At 40.8% G+C, this 25607-nt stretch overlaps 1 long non-coding RNA gene across 5 annotated transcripts in view; it reads left to right on the top strand.

The window, feature by feature from the left end:
* Positions 1–25607, top strand: part of LOC120386367 — a 149491-nt gene that overhangs the window by 93007 nt on the left and 30877 nt on the right. For 3 of the 5 annotated variants that reach the window (XR_005589681.1, XR_005589683.1, XR_005589682.1), the window contains 2 exons: positions 9908–9967; positions 15633–15760. This is a non-coding gene — a long non-coding RNA (uncharacterized LOC120386367). The remainder of the gene's footprint in view (positions 1–9907; positions 9968–15632; positions 15761–25607) is intronic. The other 2 variants (XR_005589685.1, XR_005589684.1) reach the window with 1 other exon arrangement.

The raw sequence follows: 25607 nt of genomic DNA, 5'->3' as shown, positions 1-25607 counted from the left end.
TGTGAAGAACTTGTAGTACAAACATCAGCTTAATTTAGTGACTTAATTTAAAGAAGTAATTAAATGCATTTATTTGAAAAAGATCTGGAGAAATTCCCTTCAGTTTCTACACTAGGACTCTGGAAAAAATCAGAGGTGGCTTTCTCCAGAGAAGCCTTCCCAGATTTTGCGTTAACCCAAAATAATTTCTTAGTATGCATTGGGCTATCTAGTTAGTGTTGTGTGAATTTTCAGGGGGCCAGATTTCACAGGTACATAGGCACCTATAGAAGCAGATAGGCAAATAATGTGATTTACAAAAGCACCTCAGTGAATTAGGTGCTGAATTCTCATTGATTTTCATTGGGAATTAGGCACTTACTGTGTTTAGGTGGTTTTGTAAATCCCACTATTCACTTATGTGTGTCTCTAGGTTCCTAACTACATTGGCCCATGATCAACAAAACTAATAGCCATGTACCTCTCTATGGCACCTCAGTGCTTTGATTTAAGGAGCTCCCACTAACATGAAACATATTAGGTTTTAAAATACTGTCCTTTTACCAGATATATAAATGGATAGGCGATTGTGCAGGGTTTGTGTGTATTCTGTCTATCTATAGTGCTCTCTTCAGCCCAAGCCAGAGGTAGTGCTGATAGTATCTACACAGCTGGTCTTATGTGACCCTCACACTGAGTGCTTATTCGCAACCCACTAAACCCCCACAGTTTAAGCTCAAGCAATACTCAAACCATCACAGCTCTGCTTGTCTGCTGACAACCCCCTTCCATACTATCTCACCTATGGTCTTCCCCTTCACAGCTCTTGTTTCCATGGTGGATCTACTGCATCATTGGGCCTTGTGCAACCAAATAAGGAACTAGAGGATTTCACCCATAGTTAGCGAAGCACCTTGAGATCATTCAGGATAAGTGCTACCTGCATGTAAAATATTATAGTTTTTATAGTATTTATTACATAATCATCCATCCAAATGGTTACAGCTCAACCATAGATCTTCTAGTTACAGATGAGCAAGAGAAAGATAGCAGATATGTAGATACACTACTGCAGTGCACTGTTTATTAAGGTCTATTGAAAGCAAGATATCTTTCCTCGGGGAAAAAAAATTGCCTTGAAAATCAATGGAAAAGTCATTAGATTTGTAATTTAGTGTTTTGATGCAACTGAAAACTAGCCAGTTAAATTTATTCTCAATAGTATATAAGAAATGTATAGTGATTAGAGGTAGGCACAAGTATCTTTTCTCTGCATTCTTTTTTTTCTTTCTTTTTTTTTTAAAGTTACAAAGACATTGGAAACATTATTAGCAGTGAGCTAAATTCCAGCAAAGTTTTCAAAAGCCACTCAAAAAAAACCCAACCCCCCCCACCCCAAACCCTAAGAAACAGCTGAGAGGTAAGTTAGGGATTAAAACCATGTTTCTTTTCCTAGCAGTGGGGGAGAGACATTTGGTTTTGGGGCGAGGGGCATCATCCTGCTGCAGTAGCAAACAGACAGCAAGGCACCTAAAAAAACCAGTGTATGAAGGAAAGCCTGTGTGCATGAGGCTCCATCCCTACAGAGGCTGAGTAGCTCACAGGAAGCACTCAGCATCTTGCAGGATTAGTTTTCTGGACAGGCGACACCAGGGTTCCACTCTAACCCCTTATCTTTTTTAATTTCTGTTCTCAAGATCTACCAAGTGTTAAGGATGAAACACTGACATGGGCTGAACTGAACAGATAGCTATGTATTAAGTGACAGAGCAAACTTGGGGAGGGAGGGGGGTAGTTGGAGAGGATTTATATATGTGCCTAAAGATATTAGGCAAAGAAAGGACAGTGTAGTGGTTAGGGCACTAGCCTAGAATTGGGAGAGACAGGTTCAAATCGCTGCTTCCCCACAGATTTCTCTGGGCCCAGGGGCAAGTCCTGACGTCTCTCTGTGTAAGTCTACCCAGCTGCTGGGAGAGAGTTGGAGCTGGGCCCAATGGGTTTGCTGTGCTCAGGCTAGTGCTCTAAAAAAAGCTGTATAGAGGTTGCTTTGATGTTCCAGCTTGGGCTGTGAAGCCTAGGGGGAGCCTGAGCCGGAATATCCAGTCGGGGTGTGAGACTCGCTTCCAGCAGCTGTGTAGACATACCCTCTGTGCCTGACTTCCCCAGATGTGACATGGGAATAATAGCACTGCTCTGCCTCATGGAGATGTGGTGGAGATAAATACGGTAAAGCTTGGGAGGCACTTGGAGACCATAGCAATGGGGGTCATGGGCAGGCATACTGCAAGTCAGTAAGAGTTGGATGCCTACAAGGCACATGTGAACATTCAAGCCATTGTAACTTTCATCGCTGTAGTGCGTGGCTAATGTGAGGACAAATACATTCATACCCACCATAGACCTATTGTATTAGCAATGCTCTCCATGCGCTCGACCCTGCACCTACTCAAGTCCAAGAGGTCAGCTCCCATTGAATTCAGTGGTGCCAAAGGCAGCACCATGTGTGCTGGCACGGTGGCAGAGGGAAGGGATGGGACTGCACTTCCCCAGTGACAGCAGTATCTTTCTCTAGAGAAGGGTATGATCAGTGGTCTTTTTCTGGTGGAAGAGTGGGAGGGGGTAGGGCCGCCCAGAGGATTCAGGGCGCCTGGGGCAAAGCAATTTTGGGGGCCCGTTCCATAAAAAAAAGTTGCAATACTATAGAATACTATATTCTCGTGGGGGGCCCTGTGGGGCCCGGGGCCTGGGGCAAATTGCCCCACTTCCCCCCCCCCGGCAGCCCTGGGAGGGGGCTTCATTGAAGGTGGTCGGGGGCATTTTTTTAACCCCATATTACAGGTTCATTGATAGTCATTGAACATGCAGGGACTGGTTCACTTCCATCCCCAGTGGACCCCTTTTAGAAGTGAACCTTGTGAAGTTTGCCTATCTTTAATTAAAACCAGGTGACACAGCAAGCTGAAGTTACCCACTGGTGTTTCCCTGTAAAAATTTCAGTTTCCCTGTTCAGAGACAGAATTTCTTTGGGTTAAATCAGGGTTTTTTTCCCGCTCTGGATGATGTTGGCAAGTCTACACTTCTGTGAGTCATTACTGATTCTGTAGCCTGGCACGTGTTAGGTGTTTCTGGAAGTGCTATCTTTATGATTAGTCAAGACCTCATTTTATATTGTTTTGTGCATTCAAGATCCCATGCACTTTTCACAGGCGACGGGGTGTTACCTCCAGTGTCTTAGCCAAATTCCAATTTGAATAATTATTTCATTTCCTGCAGTTTCAATTAATGCTTCAAGTCATGCAGAGACTTTGCATGAGGAGAGATTAGAAAGGTTAGGATTGCTTTGGAAAGCAGATGAATAAATAAAGATAATGATATATGTGTATAAACTCATGAATGGTCTAGAGAGGGGAAAATAGGTGTTTCTATTTGTCCTTTCTCAAAATACAAGAATAAGGGGATATTCAGTGAAATTCAAAGGCGCAAAACCCATTAAAGGAAATACTTAAGTTACACAACACTTAACTCTGGGAACTCATTGGTGCCAGATGTTGTTATGGCCAAGAGTTTAGTAGGATTAAAAAGAGTGCTGGAGGTTTAAATAGATAAGAACATTCTCAGTTACACAAAATAGAATAAAAAATTATAAGAAATACAAGTCCTCAGGCTTTAGGCTCTGATTTAGCCAAGCACTTAAGCATATGCCTAACATAAAGGATTTGAGTAGTCTCATTGATCTGAATAGGACTTCATTCTTGCTTAAAGTCAAGCACCTATTTAAGTGGTTAGTTAAATTGGGGCTTTTTACGGTATGAGACAATCATTAACTGCCTGAGTAGTTATGGAATCCATTTGGAGGTTTTATCCCTTCTTCAGAACCATCTTATTCTGTCCATTACTGAATCAAGGAGCCTGGGTTAGAGTGGCCACTGGCTTGATCTAATATGGTAATTCCTATGCTCCTAAATTCATTCTTCCCTTCCTATGAATGTATATCTATAATAATGTCAAAGAATTGTAACACTTTTGCCATTTTGCTAAAATAATATGAATGTAACTTTGCTGGGTTTAACTTTGTGTCCTAGTATTTTTTCACAGCCGGGTGACCTAGCTAGATGGCATCTAATATTAAGGCTAAACACTTACAAGCACAATGAGTGCATTTCACTACCTTCATGACAACATGCTATTGTAGGAACCAGGATGTCACTATCAGTCATGCTCTGGGTAGGGATAATTCAAACAGCTGCACCATGGGTAAAATTATTTATTATATTGGTAAAAATATTTAGTGTCACATTCAGGTAACTAATGAAAATTGCATTTAGAAATGGGAATGTGTTTTTTGCTATCTTTCCAGAGGGAACCAGCTTTATTTAATATGCAAATTAAAATCAATGCCAAAGTGTGTGTTCATTCAGCTTTAAATCTCTGTATATTGTTCTTAAGTTGGCTTCATTGCCGTGTTTCTAAAGGAAGCCAATGGTCATTAACATAACTTTGTGCTGTCTTCCCCCACCCTCTTTCCTAGGAGTTTAAAAGGAAAATTAGTTGTGATGGTGTTTGACTCTCCCCCAAAGTGAAGGATTATAGTATATTAGGGAAAGAATGAGGTGTTTAGAAATGTTCTTTTTGTCTTCAGACTCCCATAAGAACACAGAACATGAATCTCTCAGTGCTGGCTGAATACTGTAACTTACTACGACTTTAGCTACTAAAAACAGCTGCACCTCATCTAACTCAGGGGTGACATCTCCTGTCTATATATTGGTTCTTGTATGATGCATTTTGTGTGTGTGTGTGGAGATGGCAAAGTTTGTTTATATATATATATATTTGCTTTGTCATCTGTTGGTCTGCTAAAGGGTTAGCACTGGCAGGAAAATGAGAATTGCTGCAGTCTTTTTTTTTTTTTTTTTAAGGTGGCAGAAAAGAAGGGCGCATTTAGTCGCTCATATTGGCTTCAGGGATAGTCCTTGCCACACATGGCCAGCATGATGAATGTTCTGAGCCTGATAAGTCATCTGAGGTAATTCCCTTTGAGTCCTAAGGGTCCAGTAAATCCACAAGTAAGGGTCTAACCAGTTGTCCCCCAGGCGGATATATATGCTCCTCATGAAAACAGCCATACCAGCCTGCTCAGTGCTGCTACCTTCCTGAGGATACTCCTGGACATCTGGTAGTTCTGGCAGACTTCCTTTGGATGTCTGCATTGTCCTATGTGCTCAGGGCCAACCCACTTACAACCTCATCAACCAGTAGAAAAGGGTTTATTGACCAATGTTGCCACATAAAGATGGCTGACTAACCTGTAGCATTTACCATATATACCAGTTTTCATCTTCAAAGTGCCTTAACAGTAAGAAATGTTCCATGACATCTCGAGTCCTTTACTGTATAAGAAATTAGTGAAGAGGAACACATTACTCTACTGTCTTTTTCTTATGGTGATCATTACCAAGTCAGCCACATGGCCCAGCACAATTGATCAGTTCCACTCACAAATTAAATGTTCTCTGTACAAGACCCTTGATTATCACATTTCAAGTAACATCTAGAGGTTCCATTTTTAAAACAAATCTCATCTATTGAAAGGATATTTCTTTGAAAAGAGTCTCCACAACAAGCTAGATAGAGTACAATCCCCAGTAAATTATTCAAACTTAAAAAAAGATACTACAAAGGAAAGTTAAGTGAGTTTTACTCTGTCAAGCTGTTGGATAATAGGGGAGCTAACAGCCTGGCCACATTTTCATCTAACAAAGGGATGCAATTAGCTAGCTCAATTACTACTGCAAGCATTAAATAGATACACAAAAAGAACAGGGACAGAGCAATTTATTTTCACATTAAAACCATTAATTCCTGCAAGAAAACTAAATTCTGAGGTTTAACATCACATCAACGATGCACTTTTAATATAATTAAAGTTTCTTTTGTTCACACTCCCTCTAATTTTAGATCTGGCCTAAGCATTATCTGTCTTTAGCCAGAGTTAAATGTTCCACTTAATTGTGCTGAAACTACTGTACCCGTTTTCTCCCACTTCCTGTAGGTTGCTTTGGCTTTGTTATTACAACTTGAATTTGAGGGGGAAGAAATTCCATTTCATAATAATATTTCTCTTGCCAAACAATTTAGTCTTTGAGTCCGAGTCCTCATCACATTTCTATGACCTAAGGTTAGTGGTTATCCCCTAAACAGGCTTTCTTGAAGATCATTATTACATGAGCTGTAATTAATTCTTCTCTTTACAGAACTTACAATTCAGGGAATATTAGATCTACCAACGAACACAACTCATTCATTGGCAATAGCAAGAGGTCCTGTTCCTCCAGTCAGCAAATCTAGCCATTGTCTGAAATGTCCTTAAAATGCCCCGCAAAAAAAATCTTTTCAAGGGGTTGGATGATTTAAATGGTTAGTAATATGTTAAGGGGGCATTTCATCTCTAGGTTGCCAGTTAGACTCTAAGCAGAGTTTGTGGTTGAATGTTATCAAGCAGCTTCTAGTTTGACATAGACAGCTGTCTGCATCATAAGGAGCTCCACTGTACCTGACTCTCTAGTTTGTAGTGCCAGAGAACGGTCAAGGAGTAAATGGACCTTGCAGACTGAACTTTTCTTGTATCCCTAGAATAGGTCATTCCATGTCAGTGAGTTGCATTGACGGAGCAGTGTAAAGAACGTAATGCTATGTAATTCATCGTCATCATCACCGTCTAGTTTGTTCACTGTTATGAATGCTGTAATGTGTAGGTGTGGTGGTGTGAATTTTATACAATCATGAATATAAATTGGTTATGACATATGATAAGGGGAAACTAATCTCATGTTTCAGGGTATGAGACAATTACTGTAAGGGTCATGAAGAAATTCCCCAAACACACGCTCCTATTTTCAGCATTGCAGAATATTAGCTAGGTGTTGTCAGGGCTGTGAAAATCCTAATCACTTCAAATAGATCATATGGGAGACTCATCTCTCTCTGAAGCATGTAATATGAGCCATGGTATGCAGAATACTGGACTGGACAAACCAGCGTTCTGATATTGTATAGTAAAGCCAATGGTACCTAAAATGCACATGGTGACAAACTCATTGGTGAGAGAGCCAACAGCTGTTTTTGCTTCAGTATTGCATATTTTGAATACACATGTACAGTTCTGGGAGCAACCCTACTCAAAAACCTAGATTCCTTATTTTATATTTTCTAGTGCATAGATTTAGGGTCCACTGTAAAATTCATTATGATGAGCTGTTCTGATGGAGATGACTAACACAAGAAAAACAATAATCTTCCTAGTCCTTTTGCCATGATTACTTTCAGGAATTGAAGTTTACAATACAGTTTTCCCTTATTATGTTTGATGTGAAGATCTATTTCCTTGCAAACGTTTTGCTGGATTATTAGTCTGGAGTTTTTGCATGAATTGGGCAACTCAATTTGTTTTGCAATATAATTTTTATAATGCTATTATTTCAAGGTTCAGATAAAGACCAGAGGAAAAAATAAAGAAAAAGACTGTGTATTTTATAAAGAAAACAAATGTAAGAGGCCAGGTTTAGGTATTAATGGTGAATTAGTCACCCACAAAGCTCTTCCTGCTGCTATGAATATGATTGCATTTAGCTTTATACCATGCCTTCACCTCAGACTACAGTGGTTCCCAAACTTTTTGCTGGCACGACCCCATATTAATAAATATTTTCCCTCCCAACTCCCAACAGCACGGAGGATACCATTTTGCTCTTCAAAGTGGTATCCTCTGCTCTGCGTAACTTTGTACATATGGTGTGTGCAAGGTTACGCTGTGCGAAGGACACCATTTTGTACAGCAAAATGGCATCCTCCATGCATTGTGACCTCTCACTCACCGTATACATGAGGTCATGCTGTGCGGAACAAAATGGCATCCTCCGCTTACTAAGGATCACTGCATTCCCATCTGCTGATGGCACGACCCCATCTGGGAACCTCTGTCATACTGCATGAGACTCCCAAATTGCCTAGCATTTATTTGGCTGGTTACTGTTTAGAGCTTCATTAGTGTTAACAGTTTTTTCAAAGGGCAACTTTGAATGTTATTTCTGATCCCATCAATCACCTTACATATAGTTTTGTATCAGACCTAGAGGACATGAGTTTATCTTTACATTAGGGCTAAAGCAGGTCAAAATTCAGAATTTCCCTTTCACGGGAAATAATGACTTCTTTTTTCATTCCAAATTGGAACAAAAGCAATTATTTTTCACATTTTCTTCAAATTGGAAATTCTGAAAAATTTTCATTCAGAGAACTTTGTTTCGGAAATTTGGAATTTCATTTCAAAACTAATTTTTTGTTTTGAAATTTATTTTATGGTTCTTTCATTTTGAGATTACTTTTGTTATGTTTACATTGTTTCATGATGTGAATAGTAGTCATGAATATGATATGACTTGGCATATGATGTCATACTATGCACACTAATATTCACACGTCATGAAACAATGTAAATGTTACACCAGTGATAACAAAATGAAAAAAAAAAGTAAAATAAAATAACTCTCATTTAGAAATTAAATTTAAAAGTTTTACTTGAATGACTTGTTCCAAAATGAAAATTTTCTCATTTAGAAAATTATTTGGTTTTGGGAGAAATTTTGTCAATTGATATGATTTTATAAAAATTCTGCTTTTATGAAATAATGTTTCTCAAAGGAAAACTATTTCAACAAAAATTTCCCAGCCAGCTCTAATTAACGATTTCTTAATCAAGCTGTTTTGCTGGTATGATTATATGCTAGGGACTGTAGAAAATAAACAGCATTCAAAAGAACCACTGCAGATTATGAACAATGTATGATAATTATATAGATGGAATAGTTGCATACAAATGGATATGCAGTGATTATTTAGAGAGAAATGGAGAGAGGCTACAAAGATTGGAATTTCCAGGTATAAGCTGTGAGTTCTTAGTAAATAAGAATGATATATTGAAATTGGAGTAGTCAGATATCTTATGCCAGACTGGCAACATTTATTCATAATGGAATATTTATGAGGTACTTAGGAATACATTCACTGTCTGTGACACAGGGCCTTCTATGATGTGGTTACTCAGAGACCAGAACTGCTTTCCTAAAGCAATGAATAGTTAAGCCATTTCTTTTGCCTTAGCACTGTATGTGTTAAATCGGTGCAGATATTACCATAAAGTGGGCTTCATCTGAAGTTACGTAATTTTACTGTGCTTTATTGAAATATTTTGTTGCTCTCAGCACAAATTTCATTAAACTACATGAAAAAATATGTTGTATGTTAAGGATCATATTCTGGGGGCTCATGTGAGGAAAGGGGCTGTTGGCGCAGGAGAGAAGGGGGGAATAGGAAGGCTTGACCACCCTACCTGCAACTTAGGTCTTGTAAGCAGGTGGCATTTTCATGCTGTCTCCTCCATACTTGCCACAGTTATCCAAAAACTAATCCCTTTCCTGGAGTTTGCCCTTATTTATAAATGAAGTAAGAAACCCCTACAATGGCTGATTGGCAGGTTGTTGGGTCTTCCTTCTTAGCTCCTTCCACCTTAGAGAGCCACTCAGACTTACATCCCTGAGTTGGATATAAAAGGACTTACCTGGTCTGACTGCCAGGGTGAGTCAGCAGAATAGCTATGCACATCCATTAAAGGTTGTAAAGCTTGGCACAAGGAAAGAATTGAACATAGTACTTTCCAATAGCAGTGGAAACTCTGAAGGGGTAGCGTATAGTGTGACCACGACTCTATCGGTATTTGGCTAAAGATCCAGAACTTGGGCTGGTTTTGGTGACTGCAGTGGGATTGGGGAGGGGAGTGTGGAGGCGGATAGTACACTGATTCTTTATAAAGGTGTAGGAATCGTCCTCCAGTATTCTTGGAGAAACTCCTACCTGTTTCTGTTTTCCCCAGGAAGAACAACTCCAGGAACTGCCTGATATGGTATGCGTCTACTCCCTGAATGCAGTCACGGTTGGTTAATCCACATTCTGTCCTTTAAATGGCCAAATGGTAGATAATAATTGGCTTGATGAAGTATGGTACGATGTGTTTGGGTGGGATAACTGGAATTGACCTGGAAGGAAGATACAGGATTTACTTGGCTTGTCCAGGGCTACCCTACTAGGTAAGAAGGAATTTCATTGATTGAAAAAACTGTTTGATAAGGGGCTGATCAGGTGGAAAGGTGTGGGATGGACTGGGGCTGCTTGGATGTAATAAGAAAGGTCTGATCTGAGCTGCCAAGATGTAATGCAAGGAGTTGATTTAGAGCTAACTTGAGGCAATAAAAAGTGATTGCTCTGATGGAACAATGCGCGGGTTTCACTGACATAAGGAACAAACATAAGGAACAAAGGTTTTATGGTTTTCATAATCCAGTGTTAACACACTGCAAATGCTCATTGCATCACTCATCTGAAAACTCCATAGCCCTGTGTTGTAACAAAGACATGTGGCTTGTGATTTCTCATTAGACAAATTGTGACTTTCATTAGGAGGAGAGGAGAACAGAGTTCTTCTACAATTCTTGAAGACTGCCCAGCTCAGGGTGGGGGAAAAAAAATGCAAGGCTCTTTCTCACAGCCCAGCCCCTAGATTCCAGCAGCTTCAGAGTAGATAATATTTAATGATGAATCACTCTGGAACTGAAGAAAAAAATTAATAGTTGTCTTTGGTCTGTTATGTTCAGAGTTTAATAGACTGTAATTTTTATAACTGGAAATCTTTGCCAGAGCCCCAGCTCCACTGTTGTCCAATGAATCACTCATTGATGAAAGATCCCAGAGCCACTGTCATTTTTTAAAATTAATCACATGTTCAACTTTTTGCACCACTTAATGTGGCAGAAAAGGGTGCTATTTAAAAATTACAAGGATCATTAACTAAAACTAAATTATTGTTTAAAATCAGGCACATCAATCTCAACCCAGGAGGTGCCTGACCTGTATTTATTACTGCTATCACAATAATTACAATGGAAATTGTACTGTCATTGTTACTTTCAGCCTCGTGTATCAAGGTAACTTGCAAGACATAATATTCCCTCTTTAGGAATGCAGGGGGAGCGTAGGACTTTGTTAGCAGTGAGGGAACGATTTCTTTAGCAGTCAAGCTTCATTTTCATTTGCTTAAACAGCCTGCACAAATACACCTTCCTGAAGGACTACAAGAGACATATTATTCAATGGGATCCTTAAAGGGAGTCAGGACAGTAATAGGAATCATTCCTATACAATGGGCTAAGTTCATACCCATTGAAGTCTGTACTATAGGTAACCCTTTTACTTTGATTGGGTAATGCAGCTGGAGGTATAATAGGTCTTTTCATCTCTAAGGACTCTGATTCTAGGATTTGCAGCAGGGGTGAATTTGGTCTAGTATGCTTCACTGTATTTCCCAGGTGATCTGTTGTCATGCCAGTTTCCACTGATTGATATATAATGCTATCAAATTACAATAGCTTTAAAACTTTAGCACATTCATTTCCTATTGCTGAAATACAGTGATTAGGTATTTTGAATTTTAAATGAGGATAGAGTAAATAGCAATGACTTATTCAAATTGTCCTTCATTGCTACAAGACCTATAACTGGTTTATCAAAGTGGTAAGGTGACTACTATTATGTTTCATCAGGCCATTTAATTAACAAACTATCAGTAGTGACTGAGTTGATCTCTAGGGTACTGTTACCTAGTTATAAACCTAACTGAGCATACCTAGTGCTGTTTGTTTACAATTATATCTATTGCCAGTTGAAAAAAAATAATTTAATGATAGAAGCAGCAAAGAATCCTGTGGCACCTTATAGACTAACAGACGTTTTGCAGCATGAGCTTTCGTGGGTGAATACCCACTTCTTCGGATGCAAGCAGTGGAAATTTCCAGGGGCAGGTGTGTATATATAAGCAAGCTAGAGATAACGAGGTTAGATCAATCAGGGAGGATGGGGCCCTGTTCCAGCAGTTGAGGTGTGAAAACCAAGGGAGGAGAAACTGGTTCTGTAATTGGCAAGCCATTCACAGTCTTTGTTTAGTCCTAATTACAGAACCAGTTTCTCCTCCCTTGGTTTTCACACCTCAACTGCTGGAACAGGGCCCCATCCTCCCTGATTGATCTAACCTCATTATCTCTAGCTTGCTTATATATACACACCTGCCCCTGGAAATTTCCACTGCTTGCATCCGAAGAAGTGGGTATTCACCCACGAAAGCTCATGCTGCAAAACGTCTGTTAGTCTATAAGGTGCCACAGGATTCTTTGCTGCTTCTACAGAACCAGACTAACACGGCTACCCCTCTGATAATTTAATGATAAATAATACACAATCATTATAAATGTCTAAGCACAAAGGCCTTTAACTTCCAATGGGCAATTCTCAAGAAGTCCAGAAGCAGTAAAACACCACCATCCCACTCCTCAGCTGTCAGTCTCCAATATACAAGGAGGGCCTGATTCTACAACCTTTACACTCGGTAGCACTGACTTAGGTAAGTAGTCTCATTGAAGATCGAAAGGCATTATTTGCTTAAGTAAATCCTACTCAGTTTGAGTAAGGATTGCAGAGTTTGGCTTTAAGTGACACAACAAATAATACATATCATGCTGTATTGGACTGATCATTGGACTAAGAGCTACAAGGTCCTGGCTGTTTGACCTTGGCCATATCCCTTAAGGGGTCTCATTTTTACATGGGGTGAAAACGATGGGAATTGTAGGTGCTTGGCACCTTTGCAAATCAGTCTCTCAACCTCTTTCTATCTCCATTTTTCCTCTATAAAATGGACATAATAATACACATCTACCCCACAGGGGATTATGAGGCTGATGTGATATTCTAAAGGATTTAGATTGTTGGATGGAAGGCATATTAAAGTATAAAGTGCTAATAACTAATTAATGTTTGCAAAAAGAATGAGGAGTACTTGTAGCACCTTAGAGACTAACAATTAATGTTTGTTAAAAAAGGGGAAAAATCACTGTCAATTTTCCTGGTTCCCCCCACCCCAAATTTGGAATGTTAACAATTTTTAAATTTAAAAAGGTTGATCCTATCTAATGTTCTGAAAGTGCAAAGTGCGACACAGGTGCTCAGTCTAATTACAACACAAACTAAAAAAGAAAAAGAAACTTGAGCCTTGGAAAGGTGTCTGAAGGATTCTGGAGCCATGGTCCTCTGATGAAGAAGGCTCTACCTCCTGTTCGTCCTAGACTAGAGACTGCCAACAGTTCTGGGCTTGCCAGTCTGTTTCCATTGGTGGACATGGCGTGACAGGTAGACTCAATGGATCAGGTACTCAGCTGGTACAAATCAACATAGCTTCAGTGAAGTCACATGAGACCACACAAATTTACACCAACAGAAGATCTGGCATGATAATATTGTCTAGAGAGAGAATAAAATAAGGACACCTTCTCTTTTCTAATGGGTTTTCTGTTGGATACACAGAAATATTGAGGTACACATCACTGTAGCAGATAATCTAGATTTAAAAGCTGCCCCAACTTTCTTCAAACCTGCCTTATAAAAATCAATGTGTTAAGTAATTGTATGGTCCAAATATTTTTATTTTAATATTGCTCCCTTTCTTGTCTTGAGTAGCAGTGCAGAATCTTGTGTGGTTAGGATCCATAGCAACCTTACCCTTAGAATGAAGCCATCAGTCCTTTTTTAAAGGCATGGCCCATGGTGGTTTTGATATATTGTTGTTTTTAAGTCCCTGCACAAAGAAATCAATTTTAAAACAGCATATCTGCAAACTGAAGGACGCAACTGAATGGTTTGCTCAGAAATTCTTGGCAATTAAGACAAAATAAACCTGACAGCATGGAATTAAACTGACAATAAGAAACCAAATAAAATCCTTAAGTGACAGGGTAGGGAGAGAGATGCTGGAAATCCATACAGCAGGAATTGATGTAGTCAGCTTGAATGAGGGATATAAAAACCAATGATGTGTGGGTACCCTGCTTGAACAGCACATAATTCCTTCAGAAGGGGAAAAAAGGTTTTACAGAATCATGGGTAGCCCTACAATGTTAGAAGTGATAAAACCATCTCTTCTAGGGTGATCACTGCAGGATTCAGCTAGTGCATAGTAGCAGGAGTGGCAATTAGAATGGCTCACTTGTCTATGCTTTGTTATCGCTTTCTTTCCTCTCCCTCACCCACATACATTTAGGGCCTGTTCTCCACTCCACTACATGTGGGGAATCTCCCAGTGGAGTCAAGGGGTTCAGTAGCTGCTAAGCAGAAAGTGGCATCAGGGCCCAGTGCCTGTGCCCCCAGAGGCTTTAATGCATGACAGAGGGAGGTGCTGGATTGAGATCATTCAGGAAACAGAGTAGTAAGGCAGGTCCGGGGCCAAGGAGCAGGTGGCCCTTGCCAGGAGAATGGTGAACGGATGCTGCACTGTCTTGCAGGCCCAAAGTGGAACTTCCTGCACACAGTGTGGCACAGGCCCTGTGGGGAGCCTACAATGTGACACTTCTAGTGGCGTCTCTGCCATTTGCAAAGAGTTCAGTGAGTCCGTCTCATGCAGTGGCAGTGGCACTGCAATCAGCACAGCTGAAGTGTAGCCTTTACAGTGTTTCCTCACTGCCACCAGCACTGGGAGAGCCAAATTCCCCTGTTCAGCTTCCAGAAGGCAGCAGCTCAGGGCTGGGCACCTGGCTGATGAGAGGAACTTCCCAACAGATGACCAACATGCTGGTGTAAGAGCTGCTGAGGCAGAAATGAGCCCCTTCCCATGTTGGTTGCTTTTATATTCACTGGTGTGACTTTAACCTCCTGTTTTCTGCAACCCCTTGATTATTTTTTTCAGATAAACATCATTCATCATTGTCTGTGCTTTCTTGGATTAATCCTCTTTGCCCCATTACCGGACACATTTGGGAGTTCACGTGGGCAGCCTCTGCAGCCCTGGCACCAAGGAGAAAACCCAGTTGGCACCTAACCACATCAGCTTCCCTAGAATGTCCTAACTTTTCCATCCATGAAACTTGTCATGTGAATTCCCTACGGCCTAGTTTGGAAATCTCTGTAGGGTGTCTAACCTCTTGGCCATTCCCATAATGCATCAAAGCCAGACCCCCTACCCAGTGCCTTGAAAGTACTTAAAACAAAATTTTTCAAATTCTCGGACAAGATGTCCCCTGATGTGCCTAATTATAAGCACGGTCAAAAGCCTGCTGTAGTCTTTCCATGGATTTCAGTGGGCTTTGGATCAAGGCCTATGTGCCTTTCTCCCTACTTGTGCCTATACAGGTTTGAAATGTCCAGCTTAGGGACCAAATCTTGGAAAGAGCTCAACATCCACTACTAGGGCCAGATTTTTCAAAAGTGCTTGGCTCCCATTGAAACACCTAAGTGACTCGATGTTCAAAAGTGCTCAGCAAATGGGAGCGAGGCAGTCTTGAAAATCTGGCCCAGTTTTGGGTGCTGTACACTTGAGAATCTAGCCCTGACCTCTCCTAAAGATCTGGCCCCAGGTGTCTAATACAGGGTAGCAAAGAGAAGAGGCCGCTTTTTAAAACTTTACCTTAGGCAGTGCTATGTAAATACTCATGCAGTACAAGGGTGTTCAACAAAGCTCACAACTGTCACATTCAATAGTGTCTCTCTGGTTTCTGATCCAGGATCTCCCAGGAACACAGACACAAGGATGACTCAGTTGAAGAACGAAGAGTTATAAAGAGGAAGACATCTGTTCAGTATAGCAAGTTCCCTACAGAAAACATCTGTCATTGGAAGCTGACTGTTAAAGGTATTTGCAACAAAAACTACAGTGTGCATACTAGCAGGGAGCCCTTTGAAATGAACACCTTTTAAGGCAGCAAGAGTGGTAAACAAATACATTTTTTGTGCACTGAAGTTTTACAACTTGCTGCAATATCTGAACAAATTACCAAGCATTACATGACTTTTCCAGTGCAAGCAGATAAAAGTGAGAAGTATTTACGCAGGGGTGCTGGAGATTTTATGTTGGGTTAGAAATGCCACTCAGTAAAAGCTGCTTAAGACACTTTTAGGGACCTTTTTAAATAATATGGCTTGTGAGGTTATATATAATATATGTGTGTTGTTATATGCATTGCTATCAGGAGCTGGGGAGACTAAAAACATCAGAGCAAGCCCTCTACGCTTCATATCTGAGCAGGTGACTGTGATCAAAAGGGGGTATTTTGCCTGTCAGAGCTACCTTTGAATGGTAGTTAAGGGTATCCCATGTGGCAGATTGTGATTTCTGAAGCTGTTGATCCATGATATAGTTCTTCCCCAAAGGACTTCCTAGTATTTATCAGTCCACCTTCAAAAGAATCTTTCTTACGTGGCTTCTCAAATCCTTCACTGCGGACACTCAGATCCAGAGCAATTGGTGCTCAAGGGACCATTCCAACACCCACTGAAGTCAATAGAAAGAATGCTCCTCCTTGCCCCATTGACTGTAATGGATTTAACCACATGCAAGTGGTGTTTTCATGCTAAATTGCCATCTTGCGGGTACGAATGCACCTTTTGAATGTGCTATTGAGACACCAACATGTGAAAATTGGCTTCAAAGACATTGTAGAATACGCTAAAAGAGCTGGGTCCATCTATGTGGTTACTTGTAGAGCCCTCACCATTGTAGTATGAGTGCCCACTATAGTTGCCACTTGCTGAAAGAAAGGCAATTGGCGATACCCTTTCCTTTGGCATAATGTCAGTAATTTCCCATACAGTTATAGTGTATTTGCTATTGCAAATAAGAGCTGTGGTGGGAGCCTGGGTCAGAAAGGGTCAGAATGGGTTAGGAAGAGACAGGAGGGTGGGTCCCTAATACCACCAAATCCTCAACAATTAGGAACAGTAGGGAAATGCAGCTGTATTGTACAAGAACAGAATAGTGTCCATAATAGCTACCACAAAGTTTTTGACTGGCCGCCAGAGGAAGTTACCCAGCGTAGTCGGCCTTATATAAGGGATGATCCATTGACCGTCTATCCATCTATGCAGCTAGTTGAGCAGAAGTGGCCTCCCAAGTCAGGGTTGTCACTGGCTGACTGCAGCCACTTTGTGGGATGTCTCACTCCCTGCCTTGTAGGATAGTTGTGACTCAGTTTAGTAGGTGTAGAAAAGTAATAACACTTAAAGCTTCCTGGCGGATAACCCAGGATACTCACAACAAGCTATATGCTGAGCATTATAAATCCACATACTTTTACTATCCACTTTTGTTTTGCATTAATGAGAGGAACATGGAACATGAACTATTTTAATGTACTTCAGTTGTCTGGTTTCTTGGTGTAGTTTGTAGCTGGTTGTTTACCAGTTCTGTCTTGATACTCCAGATTAAAAAATAAACCTCGTCTGTTTATCACAACAGGTATGTTTTCAATTTCCATCTAATTCAAGTCTTTTAGAAGATAAATAATTTCTTCCTTTTCCAATTCAGGAGAAAGCAAAGATAAATATAATCTCTCCTGCCTGTAATTGTACTGATAAACTAAACAGACATATAGGGTTACAGATAAAAGTATCACATCTGTTTTAGTGACTGCAGCAACCATACAGATTATCCTATTTATTTCTAACCATATGAATTCTAGAGCATCTCCTTCAGATTTCTATTCTACAGCATGCCAATAACCTTTTGAGAAATGCATTTATTTACTGTGAGGAGACAGTGCTGATAAGGTAATGTATAAATTTGAGTATCTGAATGTATTTTAGAGGGAATTTCAAGGACATATGCTAGTAAAGCAGGGACATTCCTTACTTTTCTCTGTTGACCTGACATGGTTAGTTCCATCCATCTAATGGGACTCTTCAGGTTTTAAAACTAGTTGCATTATTATGCTGTCTTTAAAGAGATCCCATGACTATGGACATATACATACAAACTTGTAACTGATTATTATACACCCGGGAGAACAGCACATTAAGCTGCTGCAAATGATATGCAGGGTAGAGCAGAGAGATTCCTCTGTATGCAGAGTGGAGGGAAGGGATGTGCAGGGTATGGTGGATGGGTAACAGGGACTGAGAAGAGTGGATACGGGGATCATGGGGGTTAGACACCCCCCAACCCCTGCATTCAGAGCTGCTTTGCTTTTTACCCTCCAGTGACTCATTAACCTTGACCCTCTTCCCCGCCAGAACTCTCCTTTGCCCCTCAACCCGGACTTGGAATCACTACCCCGCCCCCCAATACACAGCCTTTCTCCTTCCAGCGCTGAGAAACCTAGACCCTGAATCCCTGCTTCCACCCACTCATCCACCCACTTCCCCCTTTCTGGGTCCCTGCTTCTCTTATCACCATCACTTCCCTCCAACTCCTCTCTGGGCCTTTATTTCCTCCTATTTGATATGCCAGGTGCTGGGTGACTACATGGGGACTCTGTGCCTTTATCATTGAATTGGCTCTTTATTAAGAGAATTATTTACGGAGACAATGCAACTGCAGCTAGTATTTTAGCCATGTACCTACAGACTGACTTCCTGGTGCTGTGCCTCTGCAAACTCTTCTCATCTAGAACCTGTACCCTTCCTTCCTAGTTCCACGCAGGCTGCTGCATATTTCTTTTCAACAATTTTAGTCAATGCATCTTTCATACAAGTGTTTGCTGACTTGCCAGGGCCAGCGCTTAATAGTCTGTAGCGCACCACAGGGACATGATATTTACTGCTGTCCCACTGTGGCTTGTTAGACCTCATTGTCCTTCAAGTGTGCTGGGCTTCGAGCCAAGCTCCCACTTCTTGTATGTGTTATTGCTGATGGAGGGGACCCTGTGGCTGTCTTCGTTCTGTTGGGTAGCTTCCTGTTGGCCCTCTTTAGTGATCATATACCCCATTTCTACTGACTCTCCTATGTCAGGCCAGCTGGTGACTGAGACGGGAGGGTGGGTCATCTATCTGGGCTTGCCAGATGTCAGCCACTACTTTGCGATTGCTTCTTTTCACTTTCACTTCCTGAGTCTGTAGCTACCTCCTATGACCTGTATTCCACTGTAGCTTGGATCCAGTCTTTTGCCACTGCATGCTGCCTGCTGCTTTCCACAGCTCCCATTGGCCGGGAACAGCAAACTGTGGTTATTGGGAGCTGCGGATGGCCGTGCCTGCAGATGGTCAATGTAAACAAACTGTCTCGCGGCCCGCCAGCGGATTGCCCTGACAGGCCACAGCTCCCCCACCACTGATGTAAAATCTCCTTCTGTTGTCAATCACTGTACTCTTTGTACATCTTTCACTGTTCCACATATGCTGTTAATTGGGCATTAGTGCCTGGCCAGTAGATATGCTCCATGGCTCGTCTGAGACATGCCTCTATCTCTAAGTGTGAAGTGTGTATCCATCTCATGATGTCAGCTCTTATGTCTTCTGGGATTACTGCTTGGTCCCCTTTAAACAAAATCCCACCTTGCACACACAGCTCATCCCTTATTAGGCAGCAGGGGAAAACTCCTTTGGCACTTGCTTCTTGTGATCCAATGGCATGGATTATTTAACTGCCTGTAGCAGCCCATCCTGTCTAGTGCTTTGCTGGATTACCTGGAGCCTCCCATCAGAAGTGCCAAGGTACTGTAGCATGTTGATAGACTCTATCTCCTGTTCCACAGAGCATCTCATGTTGAGGATGTTCTGGTGTTGTACTGCAATCAAATCCATGGTTTGCACTGCCCTGCTGTTTGGGGGACCCTGATTTTCCTCTGATTCAGGCTTTTCTGGTCTTCTTATTTTTACCAAAATCAATAGGGTTCTGTCTACTGATGCCTTCAACATTCCCATACATTTTAGAATTGATCGGATGCCACGTTCCAAAGTTATCCTGTTACAGAGAGACAGACATACCATGATGTCGAGCGTAGGCCCTCATTTCATAGGGCCAAATAGTGCAGAATCATTGAAGTTGGGGATGGTATGACACTTCCTGGGGGTACCCAGGGCTACGAGGCACTTAGCTACCAACTGTCCTTAGCGTGATAAAGCCCATTCTGTGCCTATCGTGAGTCACCTCCCCTACTGCACTGGCCATAGGCAACACAAGTACTCCCTTCTAAGCCCTGCAGGCCCTGCTGTTACTTTACAGATTAGTGACTGGCACACCCCAATCCTCGAGCCTTCCGAACATCTCCCTGGAGCATCCAGCCCCTGGTGTACTGGACACTCACAATACTCCTAGATTTGCTATTTCTAAAGAAACAGCTCAACCCAGCTTAGCAGTTACATCTCAGATCACCAGTCCCCTTAACACGCAAGCATTTAGATATGTTTATAGTGAAATCAAGTTAACATTAATTTAACTAAGCACAGAGATTCAATTAGTAATAAGTAAAGCATTGGAAATAAATGGTTCCATATGAAATAAAACCATAACACACATGCTTGAGCCTAGATACTCTCATGTCTAATGAAGTATTGTGCACCCATAATCCTTGCAGTGCTTTACAGCCAGGTTGACCATGACCATCCTTTCATGAGACAAGCACTCTGCCAGTTGCCTCCTCCATGAAGGATCCCAGGTGTTGCTTTGCATTCCAAGATATACCAGGACAATCCATTGCTTTTATTGATAAACAAGACACCCACTTGCTGCTTGTTACATCCTGTAGATTTCATAATGTGTTCTTTCCGACAAGGCTCAGTATGCCAATGGGTCTACGTCATAAGGTGCACAATATACAACTGGTCAGACAGGGAGATAGGTGTCTGTTATCTTCTGCCTGAAAGGAACATTTCTGAGATACGTCATCTCCTGGTGACCTGCCTTAACTCCAAGACTTTAAGATGAGTATAGTTTTCAATATAGTTACATAAACGCACACACATTTAGCAATTAACATGACAACCAATGGGCTTCTGGCTCTCAGTAGAGACCTCACATGCTATTCTTTGGAGAACTACTATACATATATCTGACCTAGGGGATCCCTGTAAGACTCCGTGAGCCCCACATGCCCTCTGCCAGTTGGGACCAGGAGTCCCTGGGTCACAATGGGAAAGAACAATTGCATCACATTTGGTCCATTCCCCTGTCAGTGAAGGATTATTTCCTGCAACACTTTTTCTATTGCTTTATCTCGTTAATTTTAAATGTTTTGGCTGATGGAATTTCCACTTTTTCCCAGAGGAGATTATTCCATAGATCTCAACCTTAGCATGATTTTGCCTGATATTCAGCCTTTTCTGAATATTATTGCATAATTCCTGGTTATACACTCACAGAGCATCTTCAAATGATCTAAAAAAAAAAAAAAGCTTTGCAAATGCTAATTAAATCCTCTTCACTTCTGCGAGAAGGGGAAGTGTTATCTCCATTTTACACATGGGGAAAGCAGAAGCACAGTGAAGTGACTCATCCATGGTCACTCAGGATGAAATTCACCCCTGCACAGTGGGCTAGTTTAAGCCCGGTGCACCACATAAATCCTGCTTTGATGGTTTACAGGGCGTGAATGGTATATAAATGTCATGCTGTGACACAGAGGTGAATTTCATCCCCAGGCAGCTGAGTGCCAGAGCCTGGAATTGAGCCTAGGAGTCCTGACTCCTCATCCCATTGCCTTGTATTGACCATATAACTTCTAAAGAATTCCTCTCCTTCCCTACCTAATACTTGCATCCTTTGGCACTTGTTGACCGTAATCGTGAACTCTTAAGCATTGTTGATCTATATACATTTTGCTCTTTGCTTCCTAATGAATCAGCCCCTTTGCTGCTTTAATCTATGGATGATGTAGGTTTTGTAAAGAATAACAAAACCTTTGTGCCTACCTAGAGATCTTTGTACTTCTTAACCCTTGGCAGTCAAGAGCTGCACACATCCAACTATGATAAATGCAAGAAGCTTATTTGCCTGTTTTAATGCTAATCTGCGTGCTGCACAAGATACAATCAGCCCAAGCACACTCATTGCTCACCTGTTAGATTTAATAACAAACAGTCTTGCTTAAATGTAAACAGACGTTCTCCAAACACGAAGCTGAAGCTAAATGTGATGAGGTGTTTAAGAGCCCATGAAGTGGGGTTGGAATAGATACTTGTTTGTTATGGGTTCCATTTGGTTTGTGAGTCATTCTGCTGTAACCCAGAAATAACAATAAATTATAGCACCAATTGGTTTAGATGAAACCATAATGAGTGTATTTCAGGCTATGTTCTGCACTGATGCCTGTGCAGGAAGACTGTAACTAACTGCAAATGTGCTCTTGAAAGACCCGATTCGGAGGACTCTAGTATGTCTGTGTATATAAAGAAACATAAACAGTCCAACCACATAGAAGAATCACCTAGCTCTTTTGTGTGTGCTAGAGTCCTTACTTGCTGGTTGGACTCAGAGCTCCTGGAGACCACTGAAGGTCAGCAACCAATCCACTTGTTTAACCATCTGCAGATCATGAAGATAAGTATTATAGGACAAGCAGGAGTAGCAGAATTTCTTTCCAGGCAAGATAACTCTGGCTCAGAATGCTATGCTTGTAAAGCCCACCCTAGCAGAGTGTAATGGTGCCCACAGACAGATGGGCTTCAAGCACTTTGAACCCAGGTTTTAAATGCCAGGGCCTGTACTGCTGGAGGGAAAGGACCACATTAGGTCAGAGACAGTAGCAAACTCATAAAGCTCCATACGTGTTGTAGTCACTAGATGGGGACAAAGAAACACATGGTGTCAGCATGGGTTACACCTATCCAACAGCAAGGGTTTGCTATTGTAGCCTTATTGATGGGCTGATATATTGATTATTGCTTAATCTCTTAGACCGCAGTGGTCAATAAATGTATGGTCTCCTGAAGGCTACAGATATAGGGAATATTATCATCAGTATCATTAGAATGAGAGATCCTAGAAGCACACAAGAAACAACTGGAATTTATCACAAGTCCCTTTATTAACAAATCTGCTAAACAGATGAACAATCCCACAAACACTGAAATACAACAGCAGATAGAGAGAGAATGCAAAGCCCTATGATTGGCATTACTCACAGCTCCTGCTGGGGGACCCAGGAGCGTTAGTCATCTTCTTCATTGTCATTGTCATCACCTGTCATTCTCATCCTGGCATCTCCCTGTGCGTTTCCCTCCCCCCAGCACACAGGCTAGGCAACACCTGAGTTACACGTACGCCTACTAAGATTCCTCCTACCCCTATTTCCTTATCCATACTTCCACACCCCACTAATTTGGGGCTGCCTTATTTTCATAGGCTACCTCATTAGTGCCTTTTTTACTCATTTTATGTCAAACAGTTACCATAGCAACTTGTGGTAAAGTTAAAATTCTCCAAGATGTTACTACTGGTCATCTTGCAATATTAACTGATCCATTGCAACGTATTTTCCAGTCTATTGCTTCATAGTTTCCAGAACATAACACTTAACACATCTTTTACTGTCATTTTACCCTTTACTGGTACAGGGTTATCTCTCAGTCAATTATTTCTGCCAACCTGTTTCAGGTTACAGACCGAAAGCCTGTAAGCCTTGTGTTACAGCCTTATCTGATTTATATACCTAATACACACTCATCAGTAATACATACTTATGCCTCACCACTTAAACCTACAACTCAAATCTAATCTCTTACCTATACATTGATTATGTAATTATATGACTATATATAATTAGCTACACTATTGTAATACAGTTTTTGTGCACATGAACTAAAGTTGTATTTAAAATGATGCATTCTCTGTCATTTCAAAATAGCACAGATTTGAAATATTTAAAAGTTTTAAAGCACCATTGTGCATTCATGTTTCATCTCTTTGGCTGGAGACCTGGTTAGTGTTTGACAATATTTTGATGGAGTGATGTGACACTGCACTTCCTTATCTAACTTTCACGGCATTGAAAGCCCTTTTTACATGGAGCATATATTTCCAAACAATCTCATGCTATGAAATCATCCTGGATGCTCGGCAGGCTGTGAAAAATTTGAAAACCCTACTGATAATGGTACCTTCAAGATGATATTTTTCAGATGGCCCCAAGAATAGTTTTGTTTTGGTTTTCTTTCATCTTGAATAACAGGTAAGTAAGATACACTGTAAGCCCAGATATGTGAACACTGGGGCATAGGAGCTCATTTATTGCTGTCAGCTTCCTGAAAGTGTGTAATCTTCTGCAAGGTGAGAATAGCTGCATCGTTTGCTCTGCTCAAGCTGCATGTAAACATTGTCTGCTGGTTCAGTCAAATAACATATGGCAGCTTTAACCCACCCTAAAACCAAATGGAACTCAGCTTTGTCCTGCAAAGTGTTAGCCTCATTACCACCAGAAGACTTACCATGTTGCTTTCCCCAATGATAAGATCAATGCAATGGTATGTTCCTTGTCCTTTGTTGAAAAATGGAATAAAAGTTTAGCAATACTTTTCTTGACATCTTTTCTCTTTTTTGGTTTGAAATTTCAAAAAAAAATTTAAAATTAAAATTTGGAAAATTTTACATTTAGGGTCAGATCCTGTCTTGCAGAAATCAGTCAGTAAGAGTTGTACTACTGATTTTACTAGTTCAGCAGTCTTCTGTCACTGACATCAATGATGGTACTGCAAATGTCTCTGATGTATTTATTGGCTTAAACAGACAATAGGAAGCAAATTCTCTAAAGAAAGTATCTAGGAATTTAGGGTAATTTTTAAGGAAGACAATGAAATAAAGCAGATAATAATACAGTCCATTCACATTTTTATCAAACTACAATCCTACTCCCTGGACACTAAATGCAATGGAGCCGATTCCTGTTTCTATTGAACTCAGTGGAATTTTGCAGCTGATTTTCAATGAGAGTTAGGTTAGATATTAAAGGGACAGTGCTAAGCAAAGAAAAATTGCCACCACCAGCAGTGACAGCAGGAACAGCTAGCTCTGTCAGCATTTACTCATTAGGTTTAAATTAAATCCATAAGATTTCCTCTTAGATTAGTACAAAAACATAATGTAGCATAGCTAATGGCTTCTAATATGTACCTGGGTTCTACTTTTATGTGGTTTGTGTCTTTTGTGAAAAAAATCAAGAAAGTATTTTAAATAGTGGAAAAGAATTCATGAGTTATTAACTATACTTTAGCTTAATAGAACTGAATTTTTAAAAAAATTAACTCCTGGTTGTCTGAGCTTTTGGTTGTCTTGTCAATTACACTCATGCAATGTGAATATAAAACACTATCATTGTGATCTAGTAGTTTTCACTTTGTATTGGTGAAATGACTGTACAAGGTGCAGAGCAGCAGTGAATTATTGTTATTTTTATTTATTTGCATTTCAGTATAGGGTGACCAGACAGCAAGTGTGAAAAATCAGGACAGAGGGTGGGGGGGGGGGTAATAGGAGCCTATATAAGATAAAGACCCAAAAATCGGGACTGTCCCTGTAAAATTGGGACATCTGGTCACCCTATTTCAGCATCACCTAAGAGCCCCAGTCAGAGACCAGGAGTACATTGTGCTAGGTGCTGTAAATAGAACAAAAAGATTGTAAGCTCTCTGGCCCAGGGATCTAAATAGATCGAAGTGCAACCAGGCCTTTATATATTCTATTTCTGTAGATATGTATAATGAACTATTTATACCTACAGACACACTCACATCCTCCTAGATGGTGTTAGAGCAGGGGTCAGCAACTTTTCGGA

This window comes from Mauremys reevesii, linkage group 18, assembly GCF_016161935.1.
Source record: "Mauremys reevesii isolate NIE-2019 linkage group 18, ASM1616193v1, whole genome shotgun sequence".
Taxonomy (NCBI): Eukaryota; Metazoa; Chordata; order Testudines; family Geoemydidae; genus Mauremys; species Mauremys reevesii.
Note: the sequence above shows the minus strand (reverse complement) of the source record. Positions and strands in the feature narration are given on the sequence as shown.